This window comes from Melanotaenia boesemani, chromosome 3, assembly GCF_017639745.1.
Source record: "Melanotaenia boesemani isolate fMelBoe1 chromosome 3, fMelBoe1.pri, whole genome shotgun sequence".
In the NCBI taxonomy this organism is placed as follows: domain Eukaryota; kingdom Metazoa; phylum Chordata; class Actinopteri; order Atheriniformes; family Melanotaeniidae; genus Melanotaenia; species Melanotaenia boesemani.
The window spans coordinates 34284777-34302222 of record NC_055684.1 but is presented as its reverse complement, the minus strand read 5'-3'; the positions used below and the strand labels follow the sequence as shown (position 1 = coordinate 34302222).

At 41.4% G+C, this 17446-nt stretch overlaps 1 protein-coding gene across 6 annotated transcripts in view; it reads right to left on the bottom strand.

Moving 5' to 3' along the window:
• LOC121636690 (plexin-A1-like) overlaps positions 1-16764 on the bottom strand; it is a 190814-nt gene extending 174050 nt beyond the window's left edge. For all 6 annotated transcript variants that reach the window (XM_041980425.1, XM_041980427.1, XM_041980426.1 and 3 more), the window contains exon 1: positions 16640-16764. The gene's annotated coding sequence lies outside the window, so the exon portion shown is untranslated. The remainder of the gene's footprint in view (positions 1-16639) is intronic.
• Between the last annotated feature and the right edge of the window lie 682 nt (positions 16765-17446).

The window sequence follows — 17446 nt, the reverse complement described above, 5'->3', positions numbered from 1 at the left end:
ATGAACACATACACACTCACTCTTGCTCCTTTGTGTTTACAGTCTAAACAGAGTGTAACGAGAACGTGTCAGTTTATTGTTTTGTCCGTTCCTCACTCTGTGTTCCTAGATGTTTACCACAGCAGAACAATGGACTTAGCTGAGAAAACCCAAGAACGGAAGGACCGGACCTGTGTGGATTTTTCCAACTATTGTAATTTCGACTGCATTTCCATGTCCCATTAACAACACAAAACACAATCCCTAATAATTGGCAGTGTTTAACCACTTGATTATATATATATATATATATATATATGTGTGTGTGTGTGTGTGTGTGCGTGTGTGTATTTATCTTATTTATTTATTTTTTACATGGATATGCTACAACTAGACACCCATACATGTAGGTTAAAACATCTCCCTGAGAAAGATCCTATCCAGCATGCATAGTTAATCCAGCCTGGGAACAGTCTGTTAAGATGCATCTGGTCCTCTTCACACTCAAACATATTTTCACCCCGCTTTGTGAGGACCAAACAAATCTGAACAGTTTATTTTAAATGGTGTAGTTTTAGTGCTAAGATCCTACAGAGAGCCACTATTAAGTCACATTGTTCCAAGCTACGTTGCTTGTTTGGTTGCTTCAATAGATTTTAGGTCTATCCAAAGGTGTTCAAAGGCATTTTGGTCTGCAGCTGTTGATACTGCCACAGATACAGTTACTGTTAAAAGTTTAAAAGTCTTCATATATAGAATGAAACATAAACCTGGAGGATGTATTGAAGAAAATGTCTTTTCCAGTTGAAAAGTTTTTTAAACTGGATTGCAAGAATCATTGTCAATGAAAAAAGAAAATGTGCAGGAGGCTTCATAAGTGAGTTACTTTAATAACAGAATGTGGTTTGATTATTGTTGATACTGTTGACACACACTGTGCTGGCCACGTAAAATGTTTTGCATCAAATCACAAGACTTAGTTTGCAGTGGCATGGTTTGTGTGAACAAATGCAACTTCTGAAATGTGAAACAAGGAAGATCAAAACATAAGTGGGAACACATTGTGATACTTTACACTGTCCACTTACTGGTGGATGTTTGTAATTGGGGGGTGCTACTATGCTGCGAGCGACTCCCAACATGACTCTGTTTTTAATGTGTTCTTATTACTTAAAATCAGATTACCTAGGATGCATGTTAGCACTGCGTGTGAACAGACCCTTGGAGGTGTGACTTGATTGTGACTACGGCTGGACGATATGGGGAAAAAAAGCATTACCAAAAAATTACAAAAATATATCTTCAGTGCAGATCTGACCATATTGTGCCATTGCTGAATGACCTACTTTTCATAGAGAACACACAAACACTGAATTTATATTTAACCTTTCATTCAACCACCTTTTTAACCGTAATTGATAGTATTTAAAAAAAAGAAATCAACTTAAGAGACCTGAGTGACTTCAGTAAATACAAAGAATAAAGTGACCGAAAATCTGATAAATAAATATTTAAATAACTTTTTGATGAAAATGAATAAAAGAAATAAATAAATAAATAGAATAGCTTCATTTGGTGGGAATAGCACACTACCAGTTTTACAGCCAACTTCCCCTGGGTGAGTGTGCACTGTGTTCCAGTTGCGCTCCGCTTTCGCTTTCTAACCTCCAGCACGTCCAGAACGCATCAAGCTTAGTAGTTCAGATAGACCAGTCGGGAAATCAGACACGGGAGCAGTGTAAAGCATACAATAAATTTCAAAATAAAAGCCCCCTGTGCAGAGCAAGACTCTTATCCTGGAAGTAGAGAATCACAAGATCGGGTACGCTATTAGAATCACTATGGGGTATTTTTTTCTCTCACCCCCGTCCTCAATTCCTCCGCCTCGCTTTGCTGCAACGTCTTTTGCAATACACGCGCTCTCTGTTGTGGTTTTAGAGGGGCGGGGGCTTGGTGATGGAGCTAGTCTGGGTCTGCGTTTGTGATTGGTTGGGAGGAAGTAATGACTGTAGAATTAAGCTACATGATACGTTATAATGAAAAAGGAAGGGAAACTGTGCTTTTCTACCTTTATTTTTTTATTTTCCCCTCACACCACACATCTATCGATCGATATATATAGTTATCGAATTATGGTCCAGCCGTTATTGTGACACATTGGTGTATCACATATATTTGTGGTTTGGTGTTGAGTCCTGAACTTGTGACCAGGCAACTATATGCATGACAGATCATGTGCTTGTATGAATTCAACTAAATATACCAGGATCGTTATGCAGCTCCCAACAATCGCTGTTTTATCCTTTGGCCCAATCACCCATCGCCTTGGGTACCATAAAATCTTTACCATGAATCCTTCCTCTAAACCATGCAGGTACATATTCCCTTGTGCAAGCAGCAAAATATTGCTTGCCCAGCTGGGCTACATTTGTCAGTCTCTGTATGTGTGTGTGGATGCATGTGTGCAAGATCTGGGCCTCTAGCCAGCCAACAGTTGGGCTACATGTCTCATGCGGGCTTATCATTGAGGCTAACATGGACATGGCCACTGTGGCTGGTGCCTCACTGATCTACAAATAAAAATGCAACCCTAATCCCTGATCATTTAAACTTAGATCTCTGTTTAATTTTTTGGGGGATCTTTGATCTTCCTGTGGGATTTTTTCTGTGTGCAAAAAACACCTGTGAAACATTCAGAAATATTTTCCATATTTCCATTTCCATAAGTTTGTTTCAAAGATGATCAAATGCATCTTAGAATTATGATGTATGTATAAAAAGAGAGAATTGTTATGATGATAAGCTGTATCAAAATAGTGCATCATAAAGCACAGCATGCTGTTATGAGTCAATGCTGAGTAGTTTTTCATTATGAGGACTCATCACAGAGACAGAGAGAACAGAGAGGCCCTCGCTGAGCCCATCCTCACTTTGGCCCAGTGCCAGGCCTGCTCCAGCAGAGGAAAACAGAGAAAGGAAGGCTGTTGAGAGCGTGTGTTGATGTGTGTGTGTGAGGGGGCAAACATTCCCCTGGCAGGATCCCCAGGACCCGGCGGAGGGCAGGGTTCAGCCGCTGAAGGAGAGGCTGCGTGCCCAGCAGTCAATTAGCGGCTTGCATTTACACAACAAATGGAGCTCCCACAGTTTCTATTGCCCTCACACACATGCACACACAAACCACTCATGAGTGTATCCACTCAGCGCTCATCAGCACACGCCGACGCAAGGTCAGGGAGATGGGGAGGGAGGGAGAAAAAGAGGAAGAGAGAGAGGAAGAGGCCAGCTATCTTTTGGAGTGGCACTCCATAACTACTAACTCATGGGCTGTATCAGAAACAGCAGGGACACAATGAGGACAAGCAACTGAATGTCGAAGCATGAAGATTTTTAAGAACAGCTTTCTTCATCTTCTTTGACCTTTGTGGATTCAACAAAAGAGACTGATCTAAATCATAAATCATGATCTGATGAGTCTTAACAGTGGTTGGTCAATGGACAGAAAACGGAACCAGCAAGTGTTTTGATTAAGAAGTAAAATGATTTGTCTGGTCATGCAGACACACAGCTTTTTGTGTCTGATGATTTTCGTGCTTTGATTCTTTGTAATAGGGCTGCATGATATATATATATATATATATATATATATATGTCTTTGTTTCTAGCTTTGTACGGCTTCATCATGCTGTACCTTGTGATGTGATTGTGCAGATTTGTGGAGTTGCCTTGCAGAGCGGTTCCAGGGCAAAACACACTTTACTATGCAACTCACAATGATGTTTGTCATCATCTGGCTTAAATCCAAAATACTTCCACCCCGCTGCCGAAGGTAAAACATTTTTTGGGTACAAGTTAGGTTCGGGTGACTCACTATGCATTTAAACCTCCTTACCGCAGACTTTCCTCCTCTTTCACTCTTACTTTTCTTTCCAAACACTCGACTGCAGGCGGGCTTCCTTCGCTGAATCACATGTTGTAGTGGCTCTTTGCCATTGGTTGAGGGAGGAGGCAACGGCAGTGCTGCATTTAGGGGTGCTCAGAAAAATCCAGGAGGAAATTAGGAGCATTTTTTTGTGATGCAGCTCGTGCTGTAAAATGCTTTAGAATCGCTGTGTGTAGAAGTAAGATCATGTGTGTGAATCAAGATCGCGATTTACGATTTATTGTGCAGCCCTATTTTGGAATTTCATTTGATAGGAACCAAGCAACTGGTGCTCAAGTGGGTGCTATCCTACTGTTTATTTACATTTCCTCCACACAACTGGCAGTGTTTGCCTTATACAGAAAAAGTTATGGTCTTTATAACTTTCTTTTATTGCCTTACAGCAATAAATGAAATTGGTTTGAAAACTCCCACATCAGTATCAGACTCATGATGTGTCAAGGCACGCATAATTAATCCAAAACAAAAATTTACTCAGTGGGGTTATAATTCTGTATGGAAGCAGCCAAATATTAACACTGCAGGATAATTACTCCCACTCCAAAACTATTGTGAGGCTACTGACCAGTTATTGAATGCTTTGCTTTTTGGGGTCGATTTGTAAAGTAACAGGGAAGGAAAAAGAGGAAAAACTTGAGCAAAACAGTCAGAAAACACAGGATAAGAGTGACGTGCAATGCTTTCAATTATTTATCCCACTCAGAAACGGTTTGAAAATCTCAGGGTTACAGGTGTCTCAGTGAAGTTGATCATCAAAAAAGGTCCTAAATTCAAAACCCAGACAGCAATCAACATCTGTGTAAAACTCCATTCTCAACTGTAACCTTTGAACTGAACATCTGGTTTAGCCTCTGTAAAAACTTTTTAATTGTGTATAAATGTGTGTATGAGTACATTATATATTGAATTTTAAACAAATAAAACTTACTAGCACTTTCATAGCACAGTTACAGAAGTCATCAGTAAAGTATGACTTAGATGTGGAGGAATGCTAAAATGATGGTAAGAAAGGGATAAAATAACAGATCATTGCTCTCTGTTGTATTTTACCCATTTCCCAGATAATTATTCTGATTAAAAACAGAGATGTCAGCACGTTTGGGACTAGTTAACGTTTGTATTAAAAGGTGAAGGCAGGTTACTGCAGCACAACCAGTAAAATCTTTTCCACTGTCCAACTGTTGCAAACAATGGGACCAACCTCGTGTATTCAGAGTCATTAATTCCACTTGTCTTGACAATCCCACAAAAACAACACTGTCAACACTTTTTATAAAGTGACCACACATTAGTCTAGACTGTTCCCTTTTATCTGCAAAAACCCATCTAGTATAAAACCATTGTCCTAACAACACTGATGATATTGATAAATAATCATAAGTGCGCAAATTTCATTAAGTTATTTCCCATTAATGTAAGAATAAACTAAGATCTTGCGTGTACAACAGTGAGATAATGTGCATGTGTTAAGAGTAAATGTTACAACAAGCTAACTAATTCAGTAATCAAAAATTAAATCTTTGCAGGTGCATAAAGTGAAAGGAGTTAAAACGAGACACAATCACTTTTTCAGTCTATCTTTACTTCTCCTGCTCCTCTCAGCCATCTGCCATTTTCACCCATTGATATTCAGGTGTGAACAGCCTTGATTGCTGACATGTGGTAGAGAGCTTGGCGGTTACAGTCAGTGGCCTACCAATGTTTTAAGGGAGAGGAACATTTTGGGGGTCTACACTGCTGTTTTGAGTGTTTACGTATCTTATACAAGGTTATCTCATCTCTTTACCTAGCCATCTTCTGCCTCTCCACACATCTACACATTAATCAAGAAAAATTATTTGTGAAATAACACCAGAGGAATCAGATAAGAGGTGATCTCTGCCATAAAGCAAACAACTCCTCTTTCTCCTCATCACCCTTTCTCTCTCTCACCAACTGTGCTCTGAATAGGCCTGTAAATCACTCGGCCTGTGCCCTTTGATTGGTTGACCTCTCTGCATGATTAAACAGCCATTTTCATCACGTCCTCCATAGGAGAGCTAGAGAGAAAAAAAGGGAGAGAGGAGGGTGTGGACAGTCACACAGACAGCAGTGGATATCCAGCCACACTGAATGAAATCTCTCCACACTGATGACAGACACTTGGATCAGAGGGAGTGACTGAAACTCCACAGAGTGCAGGCTGGTGTGAACAGCACCTGAAAGCATAACACACAGCTACAGCAAGCATAGCTAGCATAGCTGAAGCCTGACCGCAGACGTCAACAACAGCACAAACTTCCATATCAAAACGACGAGCTAGAGCCAACCTAGTTTAGAAATGTACTACTAAAACATTATGTTTTTTCTGCCCAGCCTGGGGTATCCTATCAAAATGTCTAAAAACAAAACTGTTGGCTCATTTCTAATAACTGTCCAGAGGTTTTATGTTGTGGCAGTGCAATACGTTGACGCAGTTCTTAATCTGTCATGTATAAAAATGTTAACATCAATAAATTTTATTTAGTAGGTGTGCCTTCAGATTCAATAAATTTGGTTTATTGAACAGCCCTATGCAAAGCAGCACAATTAATCTCTGTATTACAAAGTACTTTAATTTCCAGTCAGAGCGATGAGTGAGTGAGCACAATGTGACATTTCACTGTATTATGTTTCCTTTGATTTGTACAGGCAGCTAGTTACTTGCTCAGGAGCACTTCAGCTAAGATGAGGGACGCCTAAACAATGAGTCTGTTGTACAGGGATGGTGAGTAGCCGATAACATATCACACTCAGTACTTCTATTGCTGTGACCAGCAAAGATCAACAACGATTTGCTGAAATCACCAACGTAAGAATAGAAGAGCTTAATTTCCTCCTCTTCCCTGAAACCAAACCTCTCGTCCGATAAAGCCGCCTCCCCCTCATAACATCTGTTTGGCTTTCAAATAAAAAAAGCTGTAAAGCTGGTATTGCAGGGTGGCGCAAGCAACAGCAGCTGTTCCAAGGCTGTGTTCTGACCATAATTAAACTTTGAATCAGCTTTCCTCAGTTTTTGTCATCCCTCTGTCACTCTCTCCTCTTTTACCTGCAAAATGATCTATTATTCTTTGGTATGAGTTGCTTTAGTTGCTGTTCGGAGTTAGCTAGTGCTGCCAAGTTCCCTCCCTCACTCCTTGGCTGACTTACTCTTTTCCTTTAGCTGTTTCTGGCATCGTTTTGTTCAGATTCCTCCTGTCCCGCCCTTGCACAAATTTAAACACCCAAGGCTTTTTATGTTGATACAGCTACAAGCAGGCAGGGAGATGAGCTACTTTTGAAAGTGTCTGTGTCGTAGCCAAGTTTGACTGCAGCAGTGACTGCCGTGGACGGGATGAGGTGTGCCTCCTGAATGATCTAACAACAGTGAGTGCTATGTTTTCTAATCTGCCCATGTTGTAATGACAAGAAATGTCAATATGGCTATGGACAAAACGTGGCTTTTTTATGTCTGTTGTATTCACAATTAATTGTTTTAGATCCCCTTTCATTGTACATTTTGTTTTGATTCAAGTGGCATTACTATCTGTCATGTGTCAGAGGCCAAGGACATCAGGGGTCATATCACACTGATCTCAAGAGCCAAATGAAGCACAGAGTCGATCAACCAGAACAGCCACATTCCTTCACATGCAATGGAAACCAAGGAACCCATGGATCATGGCGAGGTATGGAGCGAGGGCGGCCCAAAGAGAAAAAGAGAGAGAAAGGACACAGCTCCTCCCGGCTCACACGCATCAGCACACTAGTCACAAGTTACACACCCAATTTCATTTGGAATGCTGAATGGTATCACTGATGCATTCCTTTATGTTTGCTGCCTGCTTTATCTGCCCTACAAAGACGTGCTGCAGCAGAGGCACTCTTCACTACCCGGCCTCTCTTCACGTGGGAGCTGGTATGTTGCTGACCTTTGTGACAGCTCCTGGCAGGGAGAGAAGAGGCCAGGGTCAGAGGTCAGTGAGCACAACTCAGTCATCATGAGACAGCAACGCATAGCTCACACTCACACCCACCTATATGCCCCTCCCCTGTGATGCAGCAGCAGAGGATTACCCCAGGCTGGGCAAAAAGCAACAAGAGAGCCCTTGCAATAAAACCTGCATGGCCCCACTACACCTTAAAGTAGGGATCAGTCTAACCTCTGACCTCTGCCGTCCCATTCCTCCTTCCATTTTTTGGAGGCCACCTCCCCCCTCCTGCTGCGCTTCTTCTATTTCTGGCTACAACCTGCACCCCACCCCCTTACCGGCAGTCGGCCATTGTCTGGCCTGAAGCACTTATTCCCAGAGCCCCCCTTCTCTGCTTGCCTTTTCTCTGTAGGGGGTTAGGGAGGGATAGACAACTTAAAAGAACCCCTAGGATTTCTTCTGTTGCTGTGTGGAGGTATTGCAGAGCTGCTAAAAGAATCAGCCTAAGCAACCACTATGTTCTGTACAACATGCCATGAAGTTTTTTTTTTTTTTTTTTAACAAGCCATGTAAAGGAGGAGATGGAGGGAAACAAGGTTTTATGGTCCTTGAGCACATGTTTCCACTGAGGCAGTGGAAGCAGAAAATGTCATCTTTTTGGAGCATCACAAAACTTTTGTCTGTTTTTAAATGTTGCACAACTACAGATAAGGTGCTGGCAAAAAGTAAAGCAATGATATGCAAAAAAAAAAAAACGTTTGAAACCTGTTTGAATCATGCCAGTTTGCATCAGGCTGAAAGTGTCTGTGTTAGCAATATTTGCATTGCTTTGCAGCACATTAGGGTAGCATTACTGGGTAACTGTAGTCCCTGTGAAAAGAGAAAAGCCTCTTGTACATATGTCTATGGTTGACATGCTATGCAGTGGCACAATGCCAACATACAATGGAGGCCGGAGTCAGTGAGCCACTCATCACTTCTCCCTCTTTAACCCTTTGAAAAGAACACAAAAGATAGCTGACATAGAGGCTGCTGAAAGAGAAAGAAGTAGGAGAGGGAGGAGGTGTAGGATACTCCACGCTGCTTCAGCGCAGTTTGGAGGGGAGTTTCAGAACACATTTCGATTCAACATCACCTTAAGCCCAGGGCAACAGATGCAGGGATTTAAACAAGGATATATATCTGTGATTAGAGGTGTAGGTCTCTTTCTCAGGTTTGCGTTTTTGTTCTTGTCCCCTGCAAAATAATGTTTCTGAGGTTCTATAGGACATCAGTTACATATAGATGCCATTTTCATCTGGGCTATTGGTTCAAATTAATAATGCTTTCAAGCTGTTAATAAGAAAAGTGGCTACTGAGAGGTAAATGCAGGGAGGTTAGAAGTCAGGAAGCTTTTCTTAGTCAACCCTTATTTTTGGAGCTGAAGTAGGATTGCAAAGGGAATTTAAGGAGCCTGACTGACTATCCCGTTACTCTGAAAAACAAAATGTTTTTTTTTCTGTGAAGGCCTACCAACAAATAAATAAAAAATTAAAATATGCATACCCAACTAGCCAGAAACCCTAAATACATCTGAGTGTCACCACTATGGGGAATATATGAGTGGTAAACAAAATCAACAAATGGGCACTTATCTCCACCTGGTAAACAGAGATGCAGGTTTTGACATCTGTGTGTATGGTTTATGAGCAGTGGTATCCATGTTTGTCACACAGACACGTGCCTAAACAAAACTAAATTACTACAGAAAGAGTGCTTCACAAGGGTTTGCACATAATTTCCAAATGCCTATCACTGCCTCAGGGGTAATGCCACCAGACTGCTGACCTCTTTGGAGTAAATCGTCCTTCCTTCCGCTAACGTGGAGGTTACTGCTTTGTAGTCCACAACACAGCCATAGTTGAGGGGCCAGACAGGCAGTTAGCTGATTTATGGGTTAGCCCAGAGCCATGCTTTCCCTGAGCAAGTGGCTCTCTTCAGAAACCTGCATTCTATTAGTCTTATTTACAGGGCTAGGGAGTACAAACCATCTAAATTATTAAAGATTCCCTTTGGTAAACACATCAGGAGAGTGTGTGTTTATGCAAGAGTAGGAGATGGATATAAGAAAAGAATGAAGAAGTGGGAGACATTGAGACTGAAAAGGATGGAAAAGAGGTGAGCAATTAAGAGTAGTGGCACCATTAACATTTATCACTACAATAATGCTTATGTGCTTATGCAAGCTCTTCCTTCATTCATCTACCACAGTGGAAAGTGTTACACACTTTCTCGAGAAGCCACCACACTTGCAGAAACCCGGTATGCACATCAAGGAACGCACATGGACTATGCACTGCTTATCTCAATGCAAATACATGCACAGGCACACACCCACAGCACGCTGCCTCATCTCTCACACAGTGGTTCTCATTAACAAGCCAAACATGCCTGAAGATGCAGACAGACTCTAGTGAGCACAGTAAACAACCAGTAGGCTCCCTCATCCAAACTTAGACTATCTCAGCATCAGGAACACACAATTTCTGCCAGTATTACTGACAGTCCGGTCCAGACACCGTCCCTTCAGCCATGTAATTCATCTACTGCGCTAAAACAAGTTGGTCTCTGCAAAAGTGAAGAAAAACGTCCCAATTACATGTCAATATTTTTTTCTAAGATGAAGAAATGAAATATGGCACTGTAATACTTTAGCACTGGCATCAAGAGAATAATTTTCATTTTGGTATGTCATCAGCAGATTAAAAAGACAACAGCTGGATATTTGACATAACAAAACATTTCTTAGAACTTTTGAAAAAGGACTTGCATTGAATTTTGCACAAACCAGCTTTAATTTCTTAATTTAAAAAATAAAGAACTGTAACTAAAGTATGTTATTAATCAATGAATTTTAAGTAACGTGAATAGAAGTGATGTATTACAATAAGTCATTAAGGCTCCCCTTACTTGCGTAAATCAGTACCTCCGTTTAAAACGTCACTGCCCTCATTCTTCTAATGTGTACTTTTAGTTGGCATGGTTCTTAGACAATACATCCACCAAAGAGCACGGCAGCGTTAGAGTTCACCTCCAAGTTCTGATATCAGTTTCAGACATCAAACATGGTGACGATGGAAGAGATCATGATAACGTACATTCTCAGAAAAAGACATAAAAGGAGGCAGCGCAACAGATGGCGATGGTCTGTGCAGTCATTAATACATTGCAACTTCTTTTTCTTTGTTCCTTTCGCTAGTCATACGGCAGCTATACAGCTCAACACTACCCCCACAGTTTCCACTGGTACTGCTCTGTTTGCTGTGCCGGGCCCCAAAAACAAACCTAATTACACATGTAAAGGATGCAAAAGATAGACAAAAGGCCCAATATCAGTCTTTAGTATAGAGCATAAATTGACCTTACATGTGATTTTGGAAGACTGACTCCAAAAAATATATTAAAAAAAGGAATAAAATTGTACATAAAGAAACATGGAAAAAAAAACGTTAGTACTAAGCATCCTGTCAGATGCACACCTTAGCAATAATATTAGTCAACAATGCAGATGACCAGTAAAGGTGTTGTCTTCTGTTACAGGAAGGAACTGTGACTTCCTGATCGATAGCAGAGTCAGGCTCTTCTTCACAAGTGCAAACTCAACAAGAGAGGGCATTTTTCATGTCCACACAAATCGAGGACCCAGGCTGCCTGTCTGAGTCAGTGTCTGAAGAGAGATGGACAGAATGCTGACAAGAGTATTAGCATGCCAGGGAGGAAACCACAGATGCTGAGGTTGTGCCCACTAGATCAAGCTGCGGTGGGATTTCTACACAAGGCCAGTGGGTCAGAAGAGGAACCAGACCTTCCAACAGAACCTTGAGGATGACTGTAACTCAGTCCAAGCAGTGACAGGCTGACGGTCAGACCCAACCAATGACTATGTTTCTTTGGTATAGATGAGAGCCCATTCCACAAATTAAATGAGAGATTGTCGATTTGGCTTTAGGAGAAAATATATTTTAATGTGTTGCTCTACTCAATAAAAAACTACAATCAGCAAAATGCAGACAAGAAAATTTTCATGCACCCCATTCCAGTCAGTCTTGTTAATTTGCTTTACATTTAAACCAAACCTATCAGCAACAAAAGCGTGTAATTCTGTTCCCCAACAGGCAGCGCAGACTACAGTAAAACTTATTTTCAATTTGCAGCCAGATTAGCAGGCATGTTTTTGATACTGTCACACTGGCAGAGATTTTTCTATTCCAAGTCGTCTTGCGTGAGTGGCCTTTTTAGTGCCTGCTTCAAAAAGCATCTCCCGTACCCGAGCAGCTGTCACTTTCAGCAGGCACTAAGGAGGACGGAAGAGGGGGAGGGGTCCTTTGAAGAAAACTGTTAAAAGTGGGCGATAAAAATAAACTGGGAGAGGAGAAAATTAATTATACATAACAGACAGTTCACTTGGATGAGCACGACAGAGACAGAGAAACTAAGGCCGCTTTCCTCAAAGAAAGAGAAAAGCCATTTCCTGGCTGCAGACATTTCTTCTCTGCCACTGCTCTGGTCAAATCAATCTGGATACAACTGAAGTACGGAATGCAACAAGGGAAAAAAAGGAGAGGTCAAGGCATCAAACAACACAGACTGAGCTTTCATGTCAGATTCTCCACACTGGTGTTCACATCTTGCAAGCTCTCCAATTCAGGCAGTTTCCAGAGACCAAAACAAAGCTGTCAACCCTGAACGCATCTTCCTTTTTTACAAAAAAAAAAGTGATGAAGCCTGTAGATAAATCTGTCTGCCTTTAAATTTGCCCCTGATTGGCAGTGATGAGGGTTTATGCTGCTGGCTCACCTGCAAATTCATCTGTTGAAATGATTGGTAATGCACCAGCACTTTGCAGTTCAACACCACCCACTGACTCCCAATCCCAGCGTCTTATTTGGGCCAAATGGAGGTCATTCCAATTTGAGCAGTCAGTCAAGACAGGCCCGCCAGGTATTGGCAAGTGAGTTTATTTTATATTAAGGCTTGTCGGCTGGATAGGCGTTAGTACCATGAGAGATGGGGGGTGGAGGGGGGAGGATGCATGTGTGGAACAGGGTCTTCAAATAGGGCCCTGCTGCTGGTCCCTCTTTAGTACGTTTTAATATTGCTGCTGCTGTGTGGCTCCTCGCCTCAGGGCACCACACAAACCCCAGAGAGAGGCCAAGTGAAATACTCAGAGAGAAACAGGATGGGGAAAGGCTCTGAGAGAGATGGTGAGGTGACACTATGGAAAAGCAGAAGAGGATGTGTCAAAACTAAGGAAGGCAGAAAAGTTCAAAAGAAAGGAAATTCAGATGTAGGCATAAAAAAGTGTAAGAGCTAGACATAAACAGTGAAAGTGACATACACCTAAGACTGCATCAGCAACATGCCACTCCAGCTAACCTCTTTAGGATGACTGACACAAATGAAAACTTATGTAATAAAAACAACCCATCTCCACCAGCTACGATATGAAAACAGATATTGTATTACAGCACCAGTGAGCCAAGAGAGCTCTCACACACACAGAGGAAAGAGCTAAGACTATGGTATACCAACTGTCTCTGACACAACCACTGTTTTGGTTTGAGAAGGGATCCTCTTTCACGGTGATAAATTATTCTATTACAAGCATTAAGCCAAGGAGCAGCAATGGATACGCAACGGCAAACTATGAAGACCAATCACTTCAGCAGAAACATAATGGAGAACGGGATGTAAACTGAAAAGGCAGCCCAGAAGTCTGGAGGGAAAATAAGAGGAAGATGGAGGTAGGCCTTACATGCACATGGCTTCATCTCCAGAGAGGATGAGAAGCACCATGTACCTTGATGGTGTAGGAAAGGAATGGAGAATAGGGTGAAGGATGGAAAAATGGGAGCGACTGAGAGAGTTACTTGGGCTTGTGACAGTAAGGAAGGGAAGGGAGTGTGAAGGAGGAAAAAGAGATTGATTGGCAGCATGAGTCTAGAGGCAGGAAGAGTGGCAGAGGAGTGGAGAGAGTTAGGGCGAGAGAAGACGAGAAGAGGAAATGCCTAAAAATGAGGTTGTCACACTGGTTGGAAATGTCAAACGGTAAGAAACACTGGAAAATGAGCTGAATAAACACAGACACTATAGACCATGAATGTGAACAGAGTCCATATACTGGTCTGTTACATGTAATTCATGGAACACAACACAAAATAGTGTTATGCACCAGAAATATTTTCTCAAATAAATTTCCTTGATCAGGGAGGTAGTTTTTCCACTGAGGCAAAGGAAGTCATATGACAATTAAAGCTAAATCCTAATTTTTAATCCCCTTTTCTAAAATCCCTCATCTGTACATAAAATATTTATAACCAGTTCTTAAGTGTGCCATGTGGAATTAAGTTCTCACTTCAATACAGCCCCTCTGCTTTGTCATCCAAACACAGTCTAATAAGACCTTAAATATGCTGCCAACACAAAGGTCTGGAGGAATGCGACGTGGGGACAGCCACACAAAGGCAGGGCCAGAGGGGTGCAAAGTGCACATGTCAGCTCAAATTCCAAAGTTTGGACATCACTGATTTACCCTTTACAGCAGCAAGCAGACCGGACAGTGCAGACTCTGGAAATGCATGACACCACCGGTCCATTGTGGGGGCAGATCTGTATCATAATTAGGGATGATTGAGGCAAATTGCTTGTAATTTTCTGGCTGGGTTGTTGGCTTTTATGTAATATACCATACAAGGTGACAGTTCTGCAAAACAAAACATTTTTTTTCTAAAAATCTGCTGTATAGTGGGAATTTTTTTTAACCACATAGGAGCAATAATTTAACAGATGTCTGTCTTGTCTATGTCTCAGATTGTTTGAGACACACTTGAATTGGTTGTTGAATACCATCAGTTTCAAGTCAGAGGAGTGTAGTTGCTTGGACATGCCTCAACATGTGCACATATCATTATGATCCTATTACTAGCTGATAATTACCACACGGTTCCTACATGAAAACAATATTAAACGTGTTTTCATTTTAGCACTTGCTCCAGTTAAACTGAAAAAAGTGAATATTCAAGTAACTGCACAAAGAGAGTCATCATTATTGTTGCTAACATCACTGCCTCTCCATGTTGTCAGTCCAAAAGTCTGTTGTGACAAAGCAAGTTGCTACACTTGTTATGTGGTTGGTAAAAATGTCACTATCCTTGCAGTTGGGCACCACCTCTTAAACAAACACATCATGCTTCAGATCCCACATTATTTACATTTGAAAGCAATTTCATTTAACTGTCAACAAGAGGCTGCAGCTTGTATACTGCGATGCAAACTAAAAATCTAATTAATCATATAACACCCATGTCTTCCAGACGTGATCCGGTGATGCCACAATGCTGAAACATCGCTTCCACTCTTTAATATTAACTGATAAACTGCAAGACTACTACATCAATATTTAAGGACAACTGCAGAGATTTTTATAGACTCCACACAGGCCCTACTTTTCCTCCTATCTCTCCCTCCCCAAAGAAGGTTAAAATTATGTCTGAGCCTTGGCTCATCTAATATGATTCATGAATACATGCTTAAAATGGACTCCAAATGAATTCATGGTGCATGCGGGGTCGGGGTGGGTAGACTAATTTAGTTAACCAGGATTTGATTAAAAAATAGAACTGAGGAGAATCCGATAGAGCAATGAGAGCATTTTCAATAGCTGACAACCAATGCGCACTCAACACACCCACGGACAGTCCTCACCACTCCATCCCTGCTCAAAGGGGGAATTCAATTGCTGTCGAATAACAAAGCTTACAAATTGCCTCTCATTCGTTAGCTGCTTAACGCTCTTTTCACATCACAGCACAATTTATAATTATTTCAAAGCTAATAGGGAAATCGATTTTGAGCGAGCACCGCGTAACCCCCTCTGCAGAAATCTAACCCAACTCCTCCCTCAGGTCCTTTTAAAGGAGGACTGAGCAGGATACATTCAAATGTGACTAAATAAACTGAAGAAACAAGCAGTCCAGAAGCCTCCCCCACACCGCCCCGGGCTATTTATCCAGGCGACAGTTGAGTGTCAGACCCTTGAATACCTGTAATTATGTATGGTGGTGATGGCATTCCTCCTCTGGCAACGCAACAGCTATACGCACCTCGAGCCAGATGAGACAGCTAGCTTGTCCGTGCCATCAAAACGCCGATTCCGGAGGTTTATTTTTTTGTTTACAACTTAGAAAAAAGTCCCAATTTTTCTGCAGCCCACGTACAATAAAAAAGCATTAACTCAGAGTGCATCAAAACAGCAGTAATATACATAACAACCATTTTAGTTTTTAGCACCAGGTGTTTAGCGCATGATAATTAACAGAAAATGTTCTTATTATATTAATTAAGTTAGCTTGCTAAAGTCTCGCGCGCTGCCCTCATATATCCGCTGTTTAACAGCTTTTTAAGAGGATCAATCCGACTGGTGGTCACACCGGGGCGCACAGTCAACACAGCGCTCCACAAACAAGCCTCCACACACCAGCCCACACTTAAATAAGTGGATGTTTGCGTTTTTTTTACACGTCCTCTTCACGAATTATTCACTGCTAGCTTTGGCCGGACGGCCAAGCTCTTCAAACTCTTAGACAAGCCGGTATCCGAAAGCCAAGGAGCCGTGTCGTGGAAGGGAATACAACGGCAAAAACTCACCACACGGACCAATGAACGAGGAGGGAAAAATAACCCTAATAATTCCACCAAAACCTGCTCCTTTTACGGGAGAGGAGCCTCGCGCGAGAGTTTTCACTGTACTTACAGATTCAAGTGATCCTTAGGGTGGATATCCCCGCCGTGGTTTTAAATTCCAAAACTTGGGCACATTTCCACGCTGGTCACGCAGTGGCGGTGCTCTCTCTCCGACGGCTCCCTGCGTGTGAATGGAGTGGAGGGGAGAGGAATGCAGCTCCGGCTCCTGGAGGGAGGAGGAGGAGGAGGGAGGAGGTGTCCTCCCGTTGCAGTACCTCACCCAACCGATAGAGGGCTTCACAGCATAAGGAGATTGATTAAAGTTGAGCGTTTACACACTAACATATTGAACTATGCACAAACTAATTTTACTATGATTGTTTATTTACAAGTTCTTTGAATTTTTAATGAATACAATTAAGTCGTTGTTGTGTTTTATATTTTTACCACTAAAGTAAAATAATGATCTTCTATTTAAATTTTACAAATTGATAAGTAAATTACAACATAAATGAAGTTGCTTAAATAAAACAAATAGTAGGTTTTGACACAATATTTTCTGCTTTTATCATTGGTGTCATGTTTTAAGTGTAACAGAACTTATCAGACTGTTGTTATGAAAAATAATATCAGCTCATTTATAATTTGAAGGCAGCAGCACATCTCAGTGACATTAGAACATGGGCAAAGATTGGAAAAATAGTTGGCACAAATAAAAAATCAAACATATTTGACAATTAATTAGGTTATTTGGCAACAGGTAATTTCAAAGAGCATTTCAGATGTAAAGATGATTCATCAATCTGCAACAAACCTAAAAATTGTGGAACAGTTTTAGAAAAATGTTCTTCAATTTAAAATTTAGAAGACTTCAAGA